Here is a 19,468-nt window from a genome sequence, read left to right on the forward strand (position 1 = left end):
CCCTAACTACACTTCAGTTTTCGAATATACGTGCGGACAGAACTTTGGCATCATTGCTGGCTTGGAGCTTTAACTATGTATTTCTTGATATTAAATTATGTACAAGTTTAAACTGTTTAGCCATTTTTAAGAAGTTTGTTTAATCAAAAACTCCTTGATATACGTATTTGCTCTGCATGTCCGTGTGTCCCTCCGGGAGAGATAATAATCTCAAGAACTCCTCGGTGGATCACCGTTATTTCTATCCAGGAGGTAGAGCGCCAAAAGCTTGGATGCGATGTGTACTGTGACAGCACTGATTTTTACTTTGGAATTAGATGTTGAAAGTATGAAATAATGTCCCTTCGTTTCAAGTCCCAAAGCTGTGTGTTTTAAAATAAAGGGGACAGATGATAGTAAAAAAAATTGTGCAATAAAAGGATTTGTGACACTGATAATAAAAGAATTTGTGAAAATGAGTGGTAATAAAATAATTCGTAAAATAAAAGAATTTGTGAAAATGAGTGGTAATAAAATAATTCGTGAAATAAAAGAATTTGTGAAAATGAGTGGTAATAAAATAATTCGTGAAATAAAAGAAGTTGTGAAAGTGAGTGATAAAATAATTCGTGAAAAATGAGTGATGAAAGAGTTTGTGAAATAAAAGAACTTGTGAAAGCGACTGATGATAACATAATTTGTAAAATAAAAGAATTTGTGAAAGTGAGTGACAATAGAAGAATTTGTGAAATAAATCTGAGAAAAGAAATGGAAAAACTCTGAGAAAACCTAGGACACACCACAAACTATCAACAAATCGAATCAACCGCTATGGCTGAGAGCGCTACCACTGACCCACTGTTTCTAGAGTAATTTGATAACACTGCTGTATATACTTCGATTCCCCCAGCCGAGATTTGTTCAAAATTAAAAGAAAAAGGGACAATCTAATTATCTCGTTTCCTAGCTTCGTTAATCAGACTGAACCATTAAGTACACGTTTTCTTTCAGACACAAACTTAGAGAAAGACATTTTGTGTGTGTGTGTGGAACACAACTTCATACTGTGGGTGCTTTTAATATCAGTCACCAAGTGGGAAGTTAATATCGCAGTAAAGAGATTATAATGTTTCTAATATATTGTTGTTGCTAGGGTAACATATACACTTTTATTTTTCGCTTTAGAAAAGAACAAAACTTCCTTGTAATGGCTTCCTTAACTGACATCTACAGACAATAAATAAAACTTCATTAACTAGATTAGAAAGTTTTATGTAATTAAAATGTTGTCTTTATTGAATGTTTTATGGCAGTGTTTTATAACGTGTAACTATGTTAATAAGCATTTATTCAATAAGTGTGGAACAGTATATTTATACGCTAAAATTTGTCATGAATTCTGATTAAAATATATGTTTTACTAATATTTGTAAAAGTTGTAATTAGAATCTGTGTTTATATTACAAAAGCCCTAATTATTTTTTGGTTACATAATTTGTTTGCCTTCGTATATTGGTTTAAATAAGGCAAGAATAGGATCTTAAATCAATAGGATTCTTATATTGAGTTCGGTGCTACATACAGTATCTTACAGTTCACTAGCATCATTTCAGATTTTGCCAGGAGAGAGAGAGAGAGAGGAGGAAAGATTTTTCACGGGTATAAGAAGTAAAGAAATTTGGATTTCTGGGCTTTCGGCGTCTAAGGCCATTTATCCCTTCACTTTTTGAGAGATGACGTCCCTCGGCGAGAACACAATCTTGGGAAAAGGAAGGAAGAAAGGATTGGGGAAGGAAGGGAGCGGCCTGGGAACTATAAATTAGATACCACCCCGGCATTTGCCTGATGTGTATGAGGAAAACCCAGGTAAACCTCATTCAGAGTGGCTGGCCTGAAAAAGCGTTTTACATTTTTTCAACCGAGTGCCCCCACCGGGAATCGAACCCGGGACCTCTCGCACGAAAGGCGAGAGCGTTAGCGACTATGCTACGCGGGGCAACTGTCCACCGGTAATAAAGTTTCACGTTTTTCAGTAGTATATTAGTATACAATTTATTACAGAATATGTATTTCTCAAACTCAGGGGAGGGCAATTGCCCCCATCTTTTCTTCCCAAATGATACCTTTGCTTACATTTTATATTTAGAGATGATTGTAAGTAAATGCGACAGAATTTTATAGGAAGAAATATCAAATTAAGAAATATCAAACGATCAAAATAAATAAAGATGGTCATACTCTGTCTTTATGGGTCCCCCGGTCATAGGCCTGTCCGGATCATACGGGACCACTCTGGATAGTAGGTCGTCAAACTGGGTCATTCGTTGTTTTGAGGCGGTCTGAGTCACTGAGGCTTTAGGATCATAGCTCTGATTGCCTCTGGGTCTTCCGGGTTATGGTTGACGAATTTCATGGCCCAATTCCATCACTGCTCACCACACCGAACATTTAAATGTAAGAGTCTGTTCAAAATATTGTGATAACACTTCTTGTAACAACCTTTGGTTTGGTTTGATTTAGTTTAACGGTTATGCCTGCCAAGCTAAAGGAGACATGGATCTACTGATTTCCATAGAATTCGAACTACTTTCGTCGTTCAACTGTACCCCCGCTAGGAATCGAACCCGGCACCACGCAAACCGAAGTCAAGCGTGCTAGCCACTAGAATAAGCGGAGGTTCTGGTAACAGATTTTTCAGACTAGTTATCTTGAGTGAGGATTTCTGGATTTTCTTCATTCACAACAGTAAATGTCGGGATAGTACCTAACAAACAAATCCCAGTCCACTTCCCACTTTCCCGGATAATGTAAAGGCTGAGGGACGTCTTTCCACATACGTAATGGGCTTAAGGTCTTATATGCCATAATCACCAGAAATATGTACATATAAAAATTAAAATAATGAGTTAAGATGACACTAAGGTTAGTACAAATATTCATGAGTTGGCAATCCTGTACATAAAAGTTTCCTTATTTTTATTTCTCTCTTTCCTGTTTGGCTTTTGACTTTCCCTTTACTTTGTGGCTTGGACTTTCGTATGATGTCTGCCATTTCCTAGTACGTTGCATTATACGCATGGCTGACCTCTGTGTTTGATCTTTTCTATATAAACGCATCATAGAAGGAATGAATAACCTTTGACGGCGGGAGAGAGAGAAAAGAATCTTTATAATAATTTTTGTGTGTTTATGCCTGAGTTATAAACATCAAAGACTTAGACAGACTGACTTGCTATAAACCTTGCTTCAAGCATATACAAAAAATTAGGGGAAAAAATCGGAATTAGACCCCAGCATTCACTTTATTCCCATACCAGACTTGATGAATTTCCAGGTTTCAAAGAGGTAACATTATGATTTGGGAGATTAAAAGAATAACCCTGAGGAATTTTTAAATATTCTTCTTATTAAATTTAGCTTTCCAGATGATAGTTATATGGTTAGCTACCGTGCCTTAGGTGCGGAATGTTCAGGTTCGATTCCAAATACAAACACATGTAGTTTGGATGCTACATTAAGCTGTAGAACAATGTTTCAACTAAGCTTCGTGCTGGAATGAATGTTAAGCTCGAAATCAAAGAAATTATCTTTATTACTTTTTTAAAAAGTTGCTTCAGCAACCAAAGTTTGTTATATATTTAGTCTGTCTGTCCGGTTTACCAACCAAAACTCCTTTATATATTTACCCTGTCTGTCTGGTTTACCAACCAATACTCCTTTATATATTTACCCTGTCTGTCTTGTTTATTAATCAAAACTCCTTTATATATTTACTCTGTCTGTCTGTTTTACCAACCAATACTCCTTTATATATTTACTCTGTCTGTCTGGTTTATTAACCAAAACTCCTTTATATATTTACCCTGTCTGCCTGTTTTACCAACCAATATTCCTTTATATATTTACCCTGTCTGTCTTGTTTATTAATCAAAACTCCTTTATGTATTTACTCTGTCTGTCTGTTTTACAAACCAAAACTCCTTTATATATTTACTCTGTCTGTCTGGTTTATTAACCAAAACTCCTTTATATATTTACCCTGTCTGCCTGTTTTACCAACCAATATTCCTTTATATATTTACCCTGTGTGTCTGGTTTATTAACCAAAACTCCTTTATATATTTACCCTGTCTGTCTGGTTTACCAACCAATACTCCTTTATATATTTACCCTGTCTGTCTTGTTTATTAATCAAAACTCCTTTATATATTTACTCTGTCTGTCTGTTTTACCAACCAATACTCCTTTATATATTTACCCTGTCTGTCTGTGTTACCAACCAATACTCCTTTCTATATTTACTCTGTCTTTCTGTGTTACCAACCAATACTCCTTTATATATTTAGCCTGTCTGTCTGGTTTACCAACCAAAACTGCTTTATATATTTACTCTGTCTGTCTGGTTTACCAACCAATACTCCTTTATATATTTACCGTCTGTCTGGTTTATTAACAAAAACTCCTTTATATATTTACCCTGTCTGTCTGGTTTACCAACCAATACTCCTTTATATATTTACCCTGTCTGGTTTATTAACCAAAACTCCTTTATATATTTACCCTGTCTGTCTGTTTTACCAACCAATACTCCTTTATATATTTACTCTATCTGTCTGTTTTACCAACCAATACTCCTTTATATATTTACTCTGTCTGTCTGTGTTACCAACCAATACTCCTTTATATATTTAGCCTGTCTGTCTGTGTTACCAACCAATACTCCTTTATATATTTACTCTGTCTGTCTGTGTTACCAACCAATACTCCTTTATATATTTACCCTGTCTGTCTTGTTTATTAATCAAAACTCCTTTATATATTTACTCTGTCTGTCTGTTTTACCAACCAATACTCCTTTATATATTTACTCTGTCTGTCTGGTTTATTAACCAAAACTCCTTTATATATTTACCCTGTCTGCCTGTTTTACCAACCAATATTCCTTTATATATTTACCCTGTCTGTCTTGTTTATTAATCAAAACTCCTTTATATATTTACCCTGTCTGTCTGGTTTACCAACCAATACTCCTTTATATATTTACCCTGTCTGTCTTGTTTATTAATCAAAACTCCTTTATATATTTACTCTGTCTGTCTGTTTTACCAACCAAAACTCCTTTATATATTTACTCTGTCTGTCTGGTTTATTAACCAAAACTCCTTTATATATTTGCACTGTCTGCCTGTTTTACCAACCAATATTCCTTTATATATTTACCCTGTCTGTCTGGTTTATTAACCAAAACTCCTTTATATATTTACCCTGTCTGTCTGGTTTACCAACCAATACTCCTTTATATATTTACCCTGTCTGTCTTGTTTATTAATCAAAACTCCTTTATATATTTACTGTGTCTGTCTGTTTTACCAACCAATACTCCTTTATATATTTACCCTGTCTGTCTGTGTTACCAACCAATACTCCTTTATATATTTACTCTGTCTGTCTGTGTTACCAACCAATACTCCTTTATATATTTAGCCTGTCTGTCTGGTTTACCAACCAAAACTGCTTTATATATTTACTCTGTCTGTCTGGTTTACCAACCAATACTCCTTTATATATTTACCGTCTGTCTGGTTTATTAACAAAAACTCCTTTATATATTTACCCTGTCTGTCTGGTTTACCAACCAATACTCCTTTATATATTTACCCTGTCTGGTTTATTAACCAAAACTCCTTTATATATTTACCCTCTCTGGTTTATTAACCAAAACTCCTTTATATATTTACCCTGTCTGTCTGTTTTACCAACCAATACTCCTTTATATATTTACTCTATCTGTCTGTTTTACCAACCAATACTCCTTTATATATTTACTCTGTCTGTCTGTGTTACCAACCAATACTCCTTTATATATTTAGCCTGTCTGTCTGTGTTACCAACCAATACTCCTTTATATATTTACTCTGTCTGTCTGTGTTACCAACCAATACTCCTTTATATATTTAGCCTGTCTGTCTGTGTTACCAACCAATACTCCTTTATATATTTATCCTGTCTGTCTGGTTTACCAACCAAAACTCCTTTATATATTTACCCTGTCTGTCTGTTTTACCAACCAATACTCCTTTATATATTTACCCTGTCTGTCTGTGTTACCAACCAATACTCCTTTATATATTTACTCTGTCTGTCTGTTTTACCAACCAAAACTCCTTTATATATTTACCCTGTCTGTCTGGTTTACCAACCAATACTCCTTTATATATTTACTCTGTCTGTCTGGTTTATTAACCAAAACTCCTTTATATATTTACCCTGACTATCTGTTTTACCAACCAATACTCCTTTATATATTTACTCTGTCTGTGTGTTTTACCAACCAAAACTCCTTTATATATTTACCCTGACTATCTGTTTTACCAACCAATACTCCTTTATATATTTACTCTGTCTGTCTGTTTTACCAACCAAAACTCCTTTATATATTTACCCTGACTATCTGGTTTACCAACCAAAACTCCTTTATATATTTACTCTGTCTATCTGTTTTACCAACCAAAACTCCTTTATATATTTACCCTGTCTGTCAGGTTTACCAACCAAAACTCCTTTATATATTTACCCTGTCTGTCAGGTTTACCAACCAAAACTCCTTTATATATTTATCTTGTCTCTCTGGTTTACCAACCAAAACTCTTTTATAATTTTATTATGTCTGTCAAATAGTTTCTTACCACCCTGTATATACGAGAAGCATTTTTTGTTTCATCAATTTAACGTTCTAAGAATGGGTACCATATTAACCTCTATCCAAGCAAGAAATCGCGGAAACCAAGCACTTTCGGATTTAGCGTTGATCGTTATGGAGTAAAGACGGCAATAGAATGGGAAAAGAGGTTTTCTGTGAACAATTAAACGTCCCAAGAATACATTACTTAATATCTCTACTAAATCTAGATGTGGTAAAAACCTACTACCACTTTCATTTCTGTATTGAAAATGAAATGAAATCTTTGAGTTTTACGTCCCACGGTTATGCCGGTTAGGCTAAAGGAGATGGTGATGATGAGTAATGGATGAAATGGTGGAATGAAGAAAGTGGGAAGAAACGGGAGAAACCAGAGAAAACCCACGCACACGGTGTTTGTCCACCACAAAGTTCACTTGGCGGGGCTGGGATCGAACCCGAGACCCCTAGTACCAGAGCTGAACGCTCTACCACTGAGCCTCATTTCTGTATTGATTATCAAATATGAAAGTCCGTCGAATTCCGAAGTACGATCTAGACCTTCAACAACTCAACTTTCGTTGTCCTAAATTATCCAATGAAATGTCACGTAACCTGTAGATTTATTTAATTCTGAAGCTGCATATAACTATGCACTACGACGTCATTATAGTGGATAAACTTTAGTCAGCTATTATTAACGTTTCTTGTTATTATTATTATTATTATTATTATTTATTATTATTATTATTATTATTATTATTATTATTATTATTATTATTATTATTGTTATTCGGCTCTAGTTCGTCCTCGAAGTGTTACTGATCTTTTCTGTCCTCTCTCTCTCCTCTCTGATCACCTTTTTGAGACTTCCGTAATATTTTATAGTGGTAAATTTACTGATGTTCGAGTACTGTGCCGCCAAGCTCTGGCTCCCTTTTCCTGAGGCCGCTAGTATCGCTTATTTCCATGGTGGAAGACGGTGTTTGAGAGCTCGGTACCGTATCTCTCTTAAGCGATCCAACCAGAGCAAACCAACAACAGAGAGAATGATTATTTCAGAAATAATAAAAACTCCTTCTAATATTAAACAAGACGGCATGACCATTTGAAAATAATTTATTATTAGTACTATTATTATTTAACATGATGCATTTGTTATGTTAGTGGCGTCGCAGACGGTAGGCGAGAAGAGCACCGATTCTCTGTATCTTTGGGGATGCCCATTCAGATGTGTGTTTGGTTGCAGACATGGGTCTAAGAAGGCATACATGAGGATTTTAATACGAATTCAAATTATGCGAAATATTGTATATTTATAAAAATACATATAACAATAAAAAAATACATATGCATAAAAAATAAGTGGGCCCACATGAGCATTAGGGGACGCGGATCGTCCCGGCCCCCAAGATCGACGCTCTTGGTGGGCGATGATCCAGGGCCTCGCGCTTTCAGAGACCTCACAAAGACCAAAGAGTCTAAAATAATTTGACACAGACTTTTATAAAGACAAATCTATTCAATAATTAAAAATGCAAATACAAACAATTATGAATTCGGATTTTTTTTTACATAAAACATTACACAATGGTGACTTGAAACAAACCTATTAATTTCTCTTGTAATATTAGGCCACTAAAATAGGTGACAGGCAGTGAGCTTACTTTAACATTGCAATAACAAAAGCAAACAAATCTTTCACTTGTTTAGCACTAGTAACATCGTTGAGATTAATTGATTTCGAGAATTAATCGGATGTTAACGTTGATCCAGGTGCATTCTAAATATTTTCCATGTTTTCTGAAAAGAGTTTCAGAGAGAAATTTGTTGGTGGAAAGAAACACCACGTGTCAACATTGATTGGACACATTGCTACATGCGCAACCTTGTGGTCAACAGACAGCATTCGGGTAACCCAACGTGAAGAAACTTTTCATATTTTCAGGTCTTTCTGCAGAATTGTCTCAACAAATCTCTTGGAAATGCTAAGTTTAAAAGGCAATATCACAGACACGTAACCAGCAGTCCTCCATAACAACCTCCTGCACTGCCACCCGCCCGATCATGTGTCCGTAGTCGAGGGTGCTTGGGTTTGTTACTACGCGTCGTTTGAACTTTTTTAAACTTCCGTACTCAGGAACGCATATTTTTCACATTGCATACACCTTCACAACCTGTCTCACTGAGTTGCCGATGAATCGGTAAGTGCCACACCACCCAGCTGTAGAGAACGATTGATCACATAATGTTCGCCTACTCCAAATGTCTCCATTTGAAATATCAAAACACTGCTTACTCTAGTGGCAGTTACAGGAACTACAAGTTGCCTTCCATATCATAAATTCAAAAGGTGTGTCCACGTATTTTTAAGAAGAACTGTATGCTTTCCATTCTACTCACAGTACTGCGGAAAAGGAGAAATCAGAACTTAAAACCACCTCGTATGAAGTGCTGCGTACGAGCACTTGTAATGCTCAATAAATCGTTTCTCCATACAGACCTATTGGACTAATTTTACGTGGAGCACTCAGTACTATTTTCAAGTCTCTTTTAGAATGCCTTTTTTTCTTCATTAGGAGGAGTCTTCACCAGGATTTTTGTAGAGTAAGCCTTTAATATAGGTCTTAACCATGCAATGTTCAATTACAAAAGCTTTAATTCCTTCCATTACTAAACCTCGATTTGCCACTCGTTGTATTGTACTACGTTTCTGAAACAGTCGCCTGGTGTATCGACCTGTTAGTACGCTACTGGTGGGAAACCCTCGTTTGTCTTGAGCATAACATAGACTACACTAATTAAAGCTCTTGCAGAATGCTCATTACTTTTACCGTTTCATCTAAACATAATTATGTTGAAAATAATTCAAGAAGTAACTATTCTACCAAATGTGTTTGCGTTGTACGGTATATGCGATATACATAATGAAAACTCTAGCATGCAAGATAACGCCTACACCTTTTGTCCAGAAAGGTCATGGTAGTTGTATGTGAAATATAAATCAACAAAATTACACTGACGATCAGAATTAAAGATAGTGGGAAATATTTAAAAGGATTTGTACGTATATAGTTAAAAAAAAAAAAAAAACAAAGAAACGAGGAAAGAAAACAGAGGAATGCCTCTAACACCTGCCTAACTGTAACATCCGCCATGTGTGGTCGGGTAGAAAGACCTCGAAGGTTTCAACTAGGGAGCATCAAACATTCACGGAATTAAATGGACGAACGGAGTTTGCTCTCAGAAAAGTGATGAAAGTTGAATTATACACGAGGGAATTCCCTCTCCCCCTCATCCCCTCCCAGCAGTTTTCCAGCTGTTGTTACTCCTAGAGAGAGAGAGAGAGAGAGAGAGAATGAGATGAAAAGAGTACTTGTTGATGTTGCCAAAAAGGGCTCTCGTTTATCTTCCTTGTGCCCTTTTTTATTTTTTTTAGAATTTTTTTCAGAAGCTTTCTATTAACATGAAAAATATCATCTCACGTAACACAGGTGAAAAGTAAACAACACATAGAAGTTCACTGTTAAAGATGACATATTCACATATGTTATATATATTTATAAAACGAATAAAGTAACAGAGTGTTTATACATATTGACTTCATTAATACTTGAAATATTTTTAACCAGTAAATATGTACACTAATGTCCAAAATGATTGTCGCATATCTATAACTGTCTTTTTGTAAGAATATAATTTGATAATGATTTTGCAGGGTACTTTTAATAATGATAGTATGTGAGCAATCGGAAAATGTATTTGGTCTAGGAATTAATTCGTGCGGTTGGTACGCACACATTGAAGCTGTAGTACAAACACAAAATACATAAATACCTTAAGAAAAATATTGTCCATCGCTAGCCACCACTTTCGCCCATCTGTCAGGCAATGTACGGATTTCGTGGCGAAAGAAGTCCTCATCCTTGGAAGCGATCCAGTCAGAGACCCATGTTTCGATATCTTCTGAAGAAGTAAACCGCTGTCCAATCAAATCGTTGTTCATGCAATCGAACAAGTAGTAGTCCGAAGGAGCAACGTCTGGTGAATACGGCGGGTGGGGTAAAACTTCCCATCCGACATTTTCTAAATAGGTTTTGACCGGTTTTGCGACATGTGGGCGAGCGTTATCATGTTGAACAATAAGTTTATCATGTCTGTTCTCCCATTCTGGTCGTGTTCTGGCCAGAGCTTGCTTCAAACGCATTAATTGTCGTCGATAACGTTATCCATTCATAGTTTCACCCGGTTGCAGCAGCTCATAGTACACCACAGTTTTCATATCCCACCATATGCACAGCATAACCTTTGCACAGTGAATATCTCGTTTTGGTTGTGATGGACCTGGTTCACCTGGTTTCACCCAGGCCTTTTTTCGTTTAGGCTTCTCGTAATGGATCCACTTCTCATCACCCGTAATAATTCGATGCAGAAACCCCTTTCTGCTCTGTCGTTGAAGCAGCAATTCGCAAATGGTTTTTCGTCTTTCAACGTCTCTGTCTTTCAATTCATGTGGAACCCAATGTGACATCTCTTGAATCATTCCCATGGCTTTCAAGCGTTTGGAGACTGTTGTTTGATCAACGCCTAATGCTGCTGCAAGTTGTTCCTGCGTTTGACACGAATCCTGCTCGAGCAATGCTGTCAATTCTTCGTCTTGAAATTTTTTTGGCTGTCCAGCTCGCTCTTGGTCTGCCAAGCCGAAATCACCACTTCTAAACCGTGCAAACCACTTCTGACACGTTCGCTCAGGTAGAGCATGGTCACCATACACTTCCACCAAAATACGATGACTTTCAGTCGCACTTTTCTGCATGTTAAAGTAATGCAGCAGGACACCCCGCAAAAACACTTTATCAGGCACAAATTGCGCCATGTTCACTTAACTACAAACTGGTGTTGACGCTTTAATCCACTGCCCTATACTACGAACGATACGCGATGACAGGGGTTTGCAACACATGTGTGGATACACGGAACTGTGGGACGCTCCGTTCGTTGCGCCATCTCTTGTCCAACCGCACGAATTAATTCCTAGACCAAATATATTTGTGGTAAATTTCAAAGGAAAAGAATTAGAAATACGAAAATTAGAATGAGTAAAACAAAATGATGCTAAGTGGACAAGGAAGTTTTATTTTCGTTTTATTGTTCTTATTTACCGCTCTTTTGACATGAAATTTGTCACATGCATGTCTTTGCCGATTATACACATACTTACATTATAAAAATACCGGAAAAATTCGTTATCAAATTATATTCCCACAACAGCATGTTTATAGACATGCGACAATAATTTTGGACATGAGTGTACGTACGTATCGTCCCCGACAGTTAATATTTTGGATTCTTTCACTCCTTGCATCCTCCACATTGAATTTATAAATGTCAGATTGTTGTCCGCAGAATCAAAAGTCATCTGTCCCATCACAGCACCTATACAGCATTCCGGTAAGTAATATTTACACTTGTCTTCATAATTATTCATGGATGTTCTTCAACCTACTCCCGTTCCGTAACGATAAAAAATTGGACACTTTTTATAGGACTTTTACGGTTTGTTTTTACATACAGAATCACCTCACAAATTATAGACATTTCTCCTGAATCACCCTGTATAACTGTTCGGCAGGACCATATAAATATAGTAACTTATACAAATATATGTATTTATGTATAAAAAGTAATGTAATTATAAGCTCCCTCGTGGCTATATACTTAACGTACAAAAATTCTTCAAACTCGTTTCATTTCTATTTAATACTAGTGATTAGAAATGTAGTTGTTTATATTTAGAAACCACGAAATTAAATTGACGCTTTAACATCTCTGTTCTACTGCATTTGCTACTGTGCTGATCTCTGCTACTGAACGGAAAGTGATCTCTGCTGAAAATGTATTTAAATCATGTGTGATTTTTATCCATTGGCTACCAGCTTGCTTTACTATGCAAATCGTGTTAATCTTATCGCATCCCATCGCTTCAAAAGTGCACAGCAAACTTTTATTTTCAAGCGTTGACTTCAAACCATGTATGCCACTAGATAGCCAGCATAGTATGGAGGGAACATCTGATTGGTAGCTTACCTTTTCCCTGGACGCTCATTCGCTTGTTATCAACAAATCAGCACTCTTGCGGGTTCCATCCTGTCATATTACAAGTAAAATAAATATTTATAATAAAAACATATTAGTGTTACATTGAGTAAACGAACGAAAATGAAATGCTAAAGCAAACGGTTGCGTAATGAGAGTGAATGATTAGGTAGATTAAGGTTGTAGAAGGATACAGGATACGATGTTATCCACCACAGACTTACATGACCTAGGATGGAACCGGGAACCTCTCCAACCAGAAGTGAGTTCTTTATCAATGAGATACGAAACTGTTATTCCGTAATGTTGTATCATCATACTACAAGCCAATACCCTACTCGACTTATACAATATTTCCATGTATACATACATACTTAACCATTTACTACTTTCGTTTAGTTATTCTTAAAAATTTGAATTGGCAAACCTATGGCCATAGATGGAACCAGAGGGGCAGAGATTCGTTCCCTTTCTCCGCTCCCTGTGGTACAGACACTATAGTATTCGCGCCGAGTCGTGAAGCTTGACCTAGATCTATCGATTTCACCACCCAATAGAAAGCGAGGGTGTGTTCTGGTCGTCAACCCCCACCCATCAAATTATGTCAGTGTCTTCTCTCGCGCTACACGGAAAACATCTCCTGAGAGTACAGTGTTGTTGGATTGGCGTCAAGTTCCGTTTTGCTAATTTTTTTTTTGTTGCGTTATGTTTTCGTTGTTACTATTTGTGCTATTGTTACCATTTTAGAATAGTTGTTACAGTAGTTATTGTTGTGCAGTGTTATTATTTGTAATTTTTAAATGCTTTTTTATATACTCGTTTACTATGTCTTCAAAGTTTGGCAACATTGTTGGTGAATTTAAGCTGTTTGACGTTTTCCCAAGTGTACGCTCGGGAAGCGGCTCCACGAATTGTACCGAAGTTTTCCGATGTGTTAGAGCTCAAGTAAAATATTTCTATGATTAGTTTAGAGCCCAAGCTTCACGACTCGGCGAGAATACTATAGTGCTCCAAAAGCCCTGTGACAGAAAGAAAACTGAGTAGCTTTCACCGCCTTCCCCAGGTTTCCGCCCTCAATCTGCCTCTGCCTATTGCCGATAAGAATCTGCCTACTGTCGATTTGCAACCTGCTTATTCTTTGATGTTTTTACTCGCATCCTCAGACGGGTACACTTTGATGCTTATGCGGACGAGAAAGAACTCCTTCGCCCTAAAAAAAGAGAAGACAATGCATAACCAAGTAATTCAAATCTTATGTAAGGTTAACGGGAGCTTTTATGAAGTAAGTTCTGTTTTTAGCATGGCAGTACAACATTTGTGATAAATTATAAGGAAATTGGTACTCGAAGATATCACAAATAGACTATATTGCATATGTATTAGCACAATCAGTTTTTGATATAGCTATACTAATAGGAGGTAGTCTTAAACGCATATTATCCTTTCGTACGCCACTGGTCTATAGAGTGGATTTATGCATAGCTATATTTTGAATAGTAAAGTTTAATAAAATACCAGGTATACCAATTTTAATAACAGTCCCACTTCTGTGTCTGTTGTTTTTATTGAATACTATATGAGTTCAATTTTTTTGTTTCTTTTCTACAAAGTTCTAACAGTTTTTATGTAGTCTTTCTAATATCGGAGTGTCTCACTCTGTGAGATGATTTTCAACGAAAGTTGAAAAATTTCGTTACTAAATTCTCTCTCTGTGTGTGTATTGCATGTATGAATATATATATATACAAAATTCCCACATCGCGACGTTTATAAATACACTTGGACATCACCAGACGGAAAAACACATAATCAAATTGATCACGTTTTAGTAGATAGAAGAAGACAATCTAGCATAATTGACGTCCGGTCGTTTAGAGGGGCTGATTGTGACACTGATCACTACCTGGTAGCAGCGATAATACGGGAGAGATTATCGTTGAATAAATGTAATCCTCAATGTCCGAAAACGGAGAGATTTAATTTAAAGAAATTAGAAGAGAGCAAAGTAAGAGAGGAATACCAGATTGAAGTTTCGAATAGATTCTCGGTTTTAGAAGACTCGGAGTGCACTAGTGTTGAGGATACTTGGATTGAAATTAGAGATAGCATTAAAAGTTCAGCAATAGAAAAATTGGGACACGCGGAAATACGTAGGAACAAACCATGGTTCGACCAAGAATGCATTAAACTAGTAGAGAAGAGAAAACAGGCAAAATTACGGTGGCTACAAAATCCGAATGAAACAACTACACAAAATTTCGCAGATATCAGGCGGGAAACTTCCAAAACTTTTAGAACAAAGAAACGAGATTTTCTGAAAGCTAAAATTAAGGAACTTGAAGATAATAGTAAAAATAAAAATATTCGGGACATGTATAAGGGGATCAGCGAATTTAAGAAAGGCTATCAACCTCGTGCTTATATATTAAAGAAATCTGACGGAACAGTTCTCACTGATACGGATAGCCTCTTAAATAGATGGAAAGATTTCTTTGACGATTTGCTGAACACGCAGCCAAAGACTAATGTGCGTGGAGAAAAGGAGATACACACCGCAGAACCGTATATTCCAGAACCCAATCGAATAGAAGTGGAAGCCGCTATAAAGAAATTAAAGAAACACAAATCTCCGGGTGTAGATGAAATTCCGGCTGAGTTAATTTTAGCTGGAGGCGAAAAATTGTGGAACAAGATACACAAATTCATTCTCCTTATCTGGAACAAGGAAGAATTGCCACAAGAGTGGAAAGAGTCAATCATTGTCCCAATTCACAAGAAAGGCGACAAAACTGACTGTAATAATTATCGAGGCATTTCTCTTCTGTCAACATCCTATAAAATCCTTTCAAATATTCTGTTAGCAAGATTGACCCCATACGCAGATGAAATTATTGGAAATTATCAGTGCGGATTTAGACGAAATCGATCAACTATCGACCAAATATTTACCATTCGCCAAATACTCGAAAAGAAGTGGGAATACAATACCCCGGTACATCAACTATTTATTGATTTTAGAAAGGCTTACGACTCGGTTAGGAGAGAAACATTATACAACGTTCTTACAGAGCTTGGGATACCGAGAAAGCTAATTAGATTAATTAAGATATGTTTAAGTGAATCCCAAAGTAAAGTCCGGGTAGGAAAATTTTTGTCCACGAGCTTCCACGTCGAAAATGGCCTGAAACAAGGAGATGCGTTGTCGCCATTATTATTTAACTTTGTGCTGGAATACGCCATACGGAAAATCAAAGATAGCAACCAGGGCCTAGAGTTGAACGGCATTCACCAGGTTATGGCATATGCTGATGATGTAAATTTAATAGGGGATGATAGGAGAACAGTAGAAATAAATGCAGAGGTATTATTAAACGCTTGCAGGGACATGGGTTTACAAGTAAATGCAGAGAAAACTAAATACATGGAAGTGCGTCGGGACCGTAATACGGCAAATTGTGGATGCGTTAAAATATTAAATAATACTTTTGATAAAGTGGATACTTTCAAATATTTAGGATCAATATTAACAGACGAAAATCATATTCACGAAGAAATTAAATGTCGACTAAAAGCAGGGAATTCGTGTTACTATTCGGTTCAAAATCTCTTGTCGTCGCGAATTCTGTCGAGGAATTTGAAGCTTAAAATATATAAAACGATAATCATGCCTGTTGTTCTGTATGGTTGCGAAACATGGTCGCTTACTCTGAGGGAAGAACATAGACTGAAAGTATTTGAAAACAGGATCCTGAGAAGAATATTCGGACCCAAGAGGAACGAGAATGGGGAATGGCGGAAGCTTCATAACGAGAAACTACATAGTTTATACGGTTTACCCAACATTGTTAGGGTCGTCAAGTCTAGGAGGCTTAGGTGGGCAGGTCATGTAGCTAGAATGGAAGAAAGTAGAAACGCTTTCAAAGTCTTGACTGGTAGACCCATAGGAAAACGACCATTAGGAAGACCTAGGCGCAGATGGGAGGATAATATTAAGATGGATCTCGCAGAGATAGGAATACAAAGTAGAAACTGGATCCAATTAGCTAAGGATAGAAGTCAGTGGAGAGCTTTTGTGAACGCGGCACTGAACCTCGGGGTTCCATAGGCCATAGAGTTAGTTAGTTAGTTAGTTATATATATGTGTGTGTGTGTGGGTGTTATTTGCGAATTTTTCATTTTGAGTCCTCCATTTCATAGAGCATCAAAAACTATCTGAGAAAGCGGTGGAATTTTTCGCGTCACTCTTACAGTTCCCGAGATATTGCCAAAAAAAAAAAAAAAAAAAAAAAAACCTGATTTCCGAAGATTTAAGGAGTTATATCTCGGGAACCGTATATCATAAAGAAATGATATTTTGAGATTTTTTCAATTTTGAGCCCTCCATTTGATCACGTGTCCTCGTAAAACAACATATCATAGAACGTTTTAACAAAACTCTTAAACGAAACATGTGGAAAAAATTTAGAACTTACGAAAATTATAAGTGGATAGATATTACAAGAAAGTCTGTAGAATAAGAAAAAATAATTGTTTATAAATTCGTTCTTCCAATGCTTGTAGAGCATTCTCAATTGTTTTTATTATTATTATTATTATTATTATTTTCCACTTCAAATTACAACAATAACTTTGTCAATACTATAACATATTCAAGAAATGGACTGTTTGTATTGACTTTCAATATTCAGATAGAGTTAGAGATAGACCGTAGAAGAGATTTCGGCGCCCGGGGCAAAGTAGAATTCGGCGCCACCCTACACTAACCATACCAAACTTGTGCCTTATTATTATTATTATTATTATTATTATTATTATTATTAGTAGTAGTAGTAGTAGTAGTAGTAGTAGTAGTAGTAGTAGTAGTATTTTGCTTGCATATAAGAAAGCAATTTTTGTTGTTATGCTATGCTGAATTTTTATCAGGCTGCCTGAACAGACCATTGCAACAGCCAAAAACGATCAATATATATTCTTTTACAAACAAGAACTGTTTTCAAGATTTTTTTTTTTTTTTTTTTGACTTTTTGTTAAACTTCACAAAACTGGCTTCGGTTATATACAAATCTACTTGGAGAACAGTTATGAAAAATACAGCTATTTACAACGTTTCATACTAATACTCTTATCTTCGGGCCACCCTGTAAATAATGCAGAAAAGCACACTCATATCTCCTCTCCCGACTACTCTTTGAACCAATAACTGCATATAAACACACAGAAGTGACTCCTTAAAACAAACCCGTGAATGAACTCGTCAGATAGGTAATATTTAATTTCTGCTGTTTCAAAGTGTGTAACTGTTATTGTGGTAAATACAGTGTAACATACTATGAGATAGCTACGCATGAAGCATAGTGGGACCGCACTGGTTAAGCGATAAAGCTCTAACATTTGGCCCGTAGGATCCTTGTTCGATTCCAACTTCAATCAACTGGGCTTTGTGGTGGACATGGACATACGCCATACGAGTAGATTTTCTCTAGATACTCCTGTCTCCTCCCACTTTTGTCATTCCACTATATCCATCCACTTGATCATCTTTTTCCCTACCTTTTTTAGTTGGCCGCGGTAGCAGTGGTAGAGCGTCCACCTCTGGTGCCTGGGGTACTTTTTGCGTTTCCAGCTCTCACCAAGTGAGCTTTGTGGTGGACAAACATCGTGTGCGTGGATTTTCTCGATGTTCTTCCGTTTCCAGCCACTTTGTTTATTCCATCATTTCTAATGTTGTGCCGTGGGGGTTGAGCGAGCACCGAAGTAACCCACACAGCAATGAAATATTTTCAAAACGTTTCTAAAACGTACCATCATTTTCCTTCAGAAAATGTATCCTACTTCCCTTAAGGAAATATATTCCATATGTTGTTGAAAACATTTTCCAAATAATACTGAAAATATTTTCGCAATATACTCAAAAACGTTGTAGAAATATTTTATACGCCGTTAGAAAAGTTTTCCGAAAAATGTTTTCTGAATCATTTCCACACATTACTGAAAATGTATTTGAAACGTTTTATACAATGTTAACGGAATGGTTTTTAAAATGTTTCGCATGGAATATTTTAAAATCATTTGCCAATAACACTGAAAATCATTTGTCTAAAATAAAGAAATTTTTTCTAAATATTTTTACAATGTATTGGGTACTTAGTTGAAGTGTTTTCTGAAGATTTTTAATCCATTTTTAACAAAAATTAATGTTCTGTAAAATAACAATTTTAAAATATTTTCCACTCATACCAAAAAATATTTAGTGAATATTTTCCGTACATCACAGAAAATATTTAATGAACATTTTCTGTGCATGACAGAAAATATTTAGAGAATATTTTCTGTACATGACAAAATATTTAGAGAATATTTTCTGTACAAGACAGAAAATATTCAGAGAATATAAGGTAGACATATCAAAAACATTTTCAAATTATTTTCCTTGGTGTTTTGTAACAGTAGAAAATGTTTAGAAAATATTAAACTAGTTTCAGGTGCTAAGAAAGAAAATATTTACGATTCATTTTTCAAATAGCAATTGATATGTTTTTGATTTGTTATTGCATGTAGTTTCAGAATGTACTTAAAATACTTTCTAACGAATTCTGGTTTTCACATAGAATATTTTAAATTCTTTCTGAATATTTTTTCGTAATTACCACGATAACACCTACAGTTTCAAATACATTTCTTTCTTCAATACTGAAGGAAATGCATACTGAACAG

At 36.0% G+C, this 19,468-nt stretch overlaps 1 protein-coding gene and 1 non-coding gene across 3 annotated transcripts in view; one reads left to right on the forward strand and one right to left on the reverse strand.

Annotated features, from left to right (window-relative positions):
- LOC145686678 (NACHT domain- and WD repeat-containing protein 1) overlaps positions 1–19,468 on the forward strand; it is a 1,466,154-nt gene that overhangs the window by 324,538 nt on the left and 1,122,148 nt on the right. The gene's annotated exons all lie outside the window — the stretch shown is intronic.
- Positions 1,903–1,976, reverse strand: TRNAE-UUC (transfer RNA glutamic acid (anticodon UUC)). Its single transcript has one exon. It is a non-coding gene; the product is annotated as a tRNA-Glu (tRNA).

This window comes from Thermobia domestica, chromosome 5 (genome assembly GCF_964235325.1).
Source record: "Thermobia domestica chromosome 5, izTheDome1.hap1.1, whole genome shotgun sequence".
Classification (NCBI taxonomy): Eukaryota; Metazoa; Arthropoda; class Insecta; order Zygentoma; family Lepismatidae; genus Thermobia; species Thermobia domestica.